Source organism: Puntigrus tetrazona, chromosome 18, assembly GCF_018831695.1.
Source record: "Puntigrus tetrazona isolate hp1 chromosome 18, ASM1883169v1, whole genome shotgun sequence".
Taxonomy (NCBI): domain Eukaryota; kingdom Metazoa; phylum Chordata; class Actinopteri; order Cypriniformes; family Cyprinidae; genus Puntigrus; species Puntigrus tetrazona.
This window is the reverse complement of record NC_056716.1, coordinates 7620843-7627849: the sequence shown is the minus strand read 5'-3', so window position 1 is coordinate 7627849 and position 7007 is coordinate 7620843.

Below are 7007 nucleotides of genomic sequence, written 5' to 3'. Positions count from 1 at the left end.
GATTTTTCTTTGGATTGGAGTGTTTGCATGATTACTTTACTAGGCACTTTTGTGGATAAAGAGAAAAATTGCAGATTTGATTGCATCATTGGAGCATGAGATCGTCTAAAAATGAAGTTTGATGGGGCTACCCCCGCTGGAGGTTATGGCTACTGGGTCAATTCAGACTCAAAGATGGCAGTGCTTTCCTGGGCCGATAAGTATCGCAAGCTGCATACTCCCAGTCCTGAGCCTCACAGTGAGATGTTTAATTTTGGTATGGGCACAGCCCATGACTACACTCCTGCTCTGGTCTTTCTGCCTTGCAAGGGGCATGGCAGCAGGAGCTGATGACTTTGGCGGATGGCCCTTTTTCGGTGGAAGCTACTTGTCTGCTCTCCCCACATTCTCAATAATCCTCAGTGGCGGGGTGTCTGAGCAAGTTTTGTCCTCTGGACTATGCAGTGCTTGTGGTGTGATGAGAGGGGTTCATACAATCTCCTCTTGCTGCTGCCTAGCCACTGGTGGTGGGCAAGCATGCCCATGTGTTGTAGCCTGGGAGTCAGCAGCAAGTCAAGCAGCTTCTTAGCTTATTGTTCTTTGCAGTGGCAGAGAGGAACCGCTTCTGCATTGTAGGACTTTCGTGAACAAACACACAAGCTACAAAAAGGATCACTTCTCAGAGTCTCCATCCTCGTGTCTCCTCCCAGAAGTGGTTCTCAAGACCAAAAACTGGTCAAGCACCCATCAGGCACCTTTGCTGTCTGGTAAGCACTCCCATGGCTGTGATGATGATCCAATTAGAGAGGAAAACTCAACAGCTAGCCTGGAAGAAATGCCTGATGGTCTTCTCTTACGCACTGCTCTGCACTCCAACACAACATGATTTACATAGACTTCCCCAGCCTGGATAAACACAGGGCTGGAAAAGTGCAAATAACACAACTCAGTCAAAATGATCTGACTGTGTGTAATCAGAGATGCTAAGGTTATAATAAGAGATCAGTTGCTATGACTTTGAAGGGAATTCCCAAGCATTATTAGGAATAAAAGAGGTGCAGAGTTGCAAATAATCCACAATCCTCTCTGTATGTTTGATGTGTCCATGAAAACTGCTACTTTAATCTATGCATAATCATGTGATTGACTGCAGTTGAAATGAGCACTAGATATGCTGCGTTTGTGTCGATGAAAGCTTTTGACATTTGCTACAACATGGCAATGACGGAGCTTGTTTGTTATTTTGCTGTGACATGATGTAGGAAACGTTGTATAAAAGTATAGGACAGGGCCTCAATCTTACCCTGAGCTAACCCCGACAAAACTCACTACCTGTGATTTTCAATGATCCTGAAGATAATTTACTAGTATGTGTGTTTGATTAGGTTAAAGCTTCCACTCTTTTGCAGGAAAATGTATCTCAAGGTCCAAATTTGAGGACTTCTGGTAGGATGTTGTAGGTTGCTATCTCCAGACAGGATGGAAAAACTCATGTTAATGCACAGTAATTTATGCATGTAAGAAGAGCTGAACTGGGTGAACACGCCTGTAGTGAGAAATATGCCTGCTTCAGGATTTGGTGAATAAAGGACGGGGTGATGATGATAATAAAGGAGGGCGAATGACTGGCTACAATATATATATATATATATATATATATATATATGTTATATATATATATATATATATATAATATATTAGCCTAATACAAAAAATAATATATGAGACTCCGCTTGAGTTCTCCATGGGACTAACTAGCTTAATTTCTTTCGGAGGACATGTCACAATGTCTTTTGGGACTCAGCCAAGATTCCAAAAATGAACTCTCTTTGCTACAACGTCCCTGGGCTAACTTTGCCATAAAAACACACCTTTGTTAATTGTCTCATTATGTCTGTGTGTCTATTTAATTAGTACAATTCTCTTGTCTTTAAAAGCCCTGTCATTCTTATCTACATAAAGTGCAAAAGGTGCAGACTAGTGCAAAATAGCAAGGCAGAGTGCAAACCCAGTCTGCAAACTAGTGCAACAGTAAAAGACAACCAGTGCAGAATACAAAATATAAACAACAATAACATGAAGTGCAAGAATGCTCTATGGAACAGGAAGACTCATCCAGGTGTGATTATTGAGGGAGTCTGATGGCTTGGTGGAAGAAATTGTTCAGCAGTCTAGTTGTGAGGGCCTGGAATGCTCTGTATCTCTTTCCAGATGGCAGGAGGGGTGGAATAATGTGTGTGAAGGAAGTGTGGAGTCTATATTGTGGGCTTTGGTAGATGCAGTGTGTGGTGTAAATGTTCGTGATAGAGGGCAGAGAGATTCAATGATCTTTTCAGCTGTCCGCACTATCCTCTGGAGGGTCTTGCGTTGTTGGAGATGTTGTTCCCAGATATGGACTGAGACTGAGGTCTGCCTGTCGATAGTCCAAGATCCAGTTACAGAGAGAGGTGTTCAGTCCCAGCAGGCTCAGCTTTCATACGCAGTTGAGGGATGATGGGTGTTGAATGCTGAGCTGAAGTCAATGAACAGCATTCGACATAGTTTTTCTTTTTGAGTCCAGATGTGAGGAGGGCGAGATGGAGGGTTGTGGATAGCACTAGAACCGTGAGAGCAGTTTGGATGATACGCTAACTGTAGTGGGTCAAAGCTGAAGGTGTTAGGCTAGGGCTTGATGTGCCTCTTGCGACAAGCTCTCTCAAAGCATTTCATCACAACTGGTGTGAGTAAGATGTATTGAGTAGTCATTGAGACAGGAAACCATGTAAACTATAATATGGAATGTAAATCTAGCACGAATGTAAACTACACAGTGTAGACGGTGTGAATTTCCGAGATAAATAAAAGGGTCTGCATTTTAAATAAACAATGATCTCCACTAGTGATTAACAATAGATAGATATAAGCACAGAGTCCTTACACCATTCCATGCTACACACACGCCACCTACCCATTTAGTCTTTACTGCACAGTGCAGCATTTCTGTCAGCACTTAAATACGGTTAGCCCTGTTAGCTGAATGGCTGGAACCTATTGCTGAGCCACGCTCTGAAGACAAAGACACAGCAATCCCTATACTCATGCCGTAGTTCTGGTGAAGTCGAATATAGTCCATCTTATTATCAAGTGAACAGACGTTGGACAGAAAGATGGTGGGGAATGCAGGCCGGCTAGGGTTAGCGCTTAACCCCAGCATGACATTCTGCCTATTTACCTCCCATTTACCTGGGAGACGACAGTAGAGGCATTAATGAATCAAGTCTTCCCACTTCTACAGTCTGCTGGAGGACATTGTGGTATCCCAACCTCAGGTTATCATCCCCAATCCAATGGACAAGTTTCCAAGTGCTCAACTAGAACTTACTCCGCTTCCTCTGTTCCTATTGTCATGCCAATCAGCAGGGCAGAGTATGCCTCTAAACCCCTTCAGAAATAATCCACTGACTGACTCCATTTTCAACGCCAAAAGAGTACATCAACCACCATTGCTCTCCTGGTCAGGTGAACCTTCTGATCTTCCCGCTGTCAACACCTGGGCTGCTGCAAAAGAAGTGAGGAGACATGAAACCCAGCTTCACGGCTCACCTGCAGTGTGTTGTCAGAACTGTGAGAGAAATGTCGATCAGTCATCAGCAGAGTCTCCAGCCAACACACCTGACAAATGGGTCTGGGCTATCTTCCCGGATCTAGCTTCCTCTGACTTTTCTGCAGGACACTAAGCCCTACGTATGTGAGTCCTTCAAAGTCATCAAACAAATCACCCCAGCATGATATTGTTTAGCATTACCATCTAATTATTGTATTTCTTATATTCCTCATTGCTCAAACTTCATGCCGGTGGCCCGGAGAGGAGAGAGAGACTAGAACGAGATGGCAGAGAGTGAAACCTCCTTGATCATCGATGGTGAGGAAGCCTACTGAGTAAGGGAGATTCACAATGCAGAGGACGGATCTTACAGTATTTTATAGACTGGGAAGGATACAGGCCAGAGGAGAGATCCTGGGTCAATGCTCAGGACATCCTGGTGGACCCCACACTGACCACTGACTTCCAAAGCCATCTCCCGACCATGGGGAAATTGTGGGCGAGAGTTGTTCCTCAATTCAGGAGCCGCTTGCAGGACTGGCCTCTCTGACAGCCACCAAAGGGGGAAACTCTCCTGAGAACTAACACATCCAGAACTACAGTTCCCATCATGCTACATACCTAGGACTGATTAATGCTCCAGGTGTATATCATTAGACTGGCTATATGTTTAAATTTCCATGATGGTCAGATAAATACAATTTGAACAATGCCTAAGAATAAAGTCTATTCAAGAGAATATTGTATTAATTCAAAAATCATTAATAATCAAGTTACAACCATGACCATATGATAGAAGCGTAAGTGTAATTAAAACTCTAATGAGAGCAGTCTCAGTACCATTGTACAGTCTAAATCCTGATTGAAATCCTCACAGAAGAATATTGCTGTGAAGATGCTATTTTACCTAGTATCTTTGACAGAATAGGAGATTCAAGATTGGTTTATAATTAAGTCTTTGGGGTCAAGATATGTTTTTTTTTTTTTTTTTTTTTTTTTTATTTTTTTTTTTTTTTTACAGAGACTTAACAACAGCCAATTTGAAGATTTCCCAGACATATCCTAAAGACAATGATGAATTAATAATAGTCAAAATAGGATCTATGACTTTTCTAAAGAAGCTTCTTTCAATAGTTTAGATGGAATAGGGTCTAGTATACATGTTGTTGGTTTAGATGATTTAACAAGTTTGTAAATGTTTCTCTCCTATAATATAGAATAAGTGGAATTTTTCTCAGAAGATCTATAGTGCAATTGATGTGATACTTGTGATGAAGTGTCAAAGACATTCGGATCCATTTGCAAACTCTTTTATTGAATATTCTAACAGGCAGAAAGTCATCAACAGCACTGTGTAATATCAGAGACAGAGGCAGAATCATAAACAGTTCCAGGTTTGAGCTGAGGCAGGCAGCAAACAATCAGAGAATGAAAGTGTCAGTCCAAGATCGATATGGCAAATCAACAGTAGAATAAGACACTTCAGAATTACTTCAGTCAGTACTCAGGAGGGGTTCTTTCCACAGAGTCACGGTATATGACACACTGTAGCTGATAGCTGCATGGTTACATAATTTTATGTCTGATAGTAGCAGATCTTGAAGTATAGTAGTTCATGCAGTTACAGTAGTTCATAAAGTTATTACTGCTGTAATCTTGGGAGAATATCAGCACCTATTGATGCTTTATTTTTTGTTAATTTAGTAAATGTATTGAATAAATACTAGGAGTTATTTTTGTTTTTTAAAAGAGACAAAAGATAATTAGATCTAGCAGTTTTCTGTACGATAGAGTCCATTCCCCAGGCAGACAACTGTTGAGAGTCAACATCCAGAGGCCGTGTCTGAGACTCATTGATGTTTGTGACGCTCTCCTGGCCGAGGTTATAAGAGCTAAACTGTGGCGTGTTTGACACACATGCTTCAACAAACCGGTTGAACAAAAGACGCTCTCATTAGCACTATTGAGTGCACCATCTCGTTGAGTGCACCCTCAGACGCTCTAAACTATAGCTACAAATTAAGAACAAGCATGTTCTCTCATACAAATCCATGAGTTTTAGACTAGCTTGTTCCCAATATGACTAGATGATAACCTCAATGGTGTTCGATACTATTGAACAGAAACAAGGCAGAAATATAGTTTTTATTTAAACAGGAAAGCTGCCTTGAAAAAGACACATACAAAGAGAAGGAAGAGACACGCTTGATATGCGATGTTAGCCTTACAACCTGCCTCCTGAGAGAAAATCTATACAGTACATAAGTGAACTAGGCAGATAAACCCACTGCAAAATCTTTCATATATGCAATTCATAGAGGCATACAAAGAGTCTAAGTTAGTTTACAGCAAGAAAAAAATTTTTAGAATTATAACATAAAATTTATTTTGAGATGCAGCCTATGTTATATTCCTCTGACCAGTCTAAGATTGCCTCTATTATTTCACTGTTATCAGGTGCAATTTTACTATGGGCAGAAATAATCTGGGCTCAAGCCTCCTTGACTCAAATATCAGCTAGTTCAATCTGTAAACCACTGTCACCGATATCATCTACCAAGTCCAATCCAAACTGCAAAACCCACTAAGCTAAGAGGGAATATTTTGATGGTTCTAGAGGGTTCTACCACGTGAATGTCATTCTAGGGCACCCATGGATGGTAGAGCATAATCCCATCCTCTCTCTCAGAAGAAGGGAAGTCCGAAAGTGGGGCCAACGTTGTTTGCCTGAATGTTTCCTAAAACTCTCTTTGGCAATTGTCCAAATTCTACAAATCAACTCTCAACCTCTGCTGAAAGTCTCCTGGAGAAACAGTCCATTACAGTGTAATTTTCTTGTTATGCCCCTTGTAGTGACGTGGGTACTGCACCAAGAGAGAGTGGCTCAGTTAATACACCACATCACCCATGGACTGCACCATCAACTTGATGTGTCGGATGAGGACAGTGCCTCTGTGGGGAAATATACTCACTCTTGCTTTCTGAATGGTAAGGCCATGGAGGATTATGTGAATAGACACCTTTCAGCAAGGCTACATCCACTTTACCTTTTTACCTTTACGCCATGTTTATTTTTGTGACTAAGAAAGTCAGAGGCTTGTGGCCTTGGTATGGATTACCAGATTAAGTTCTCTACTTATCCACTTCCCTGTTCCCACCTTATGCTTGATTTCTCTCAGGACTACTATCATCAAAGATGATTGACAATTAGCATACAGTTTGGATTGACAGTATGCAGCTTAGCATGGATGAGAGAAGGGAAAGCAGCACAACTCTACCAAAAACAAACCATATAATGATATTCTTCAACATAAACATAAAATATACCCTTATCAATGGTTGAGAATTACACTTTAAATCCTAAACATATTGCATTAAACAAATGAAAAGGATTAATACTTGTAAGTGGTCCTCTTTTCCTGCAGAACGGAATCCAGAGGCCCTG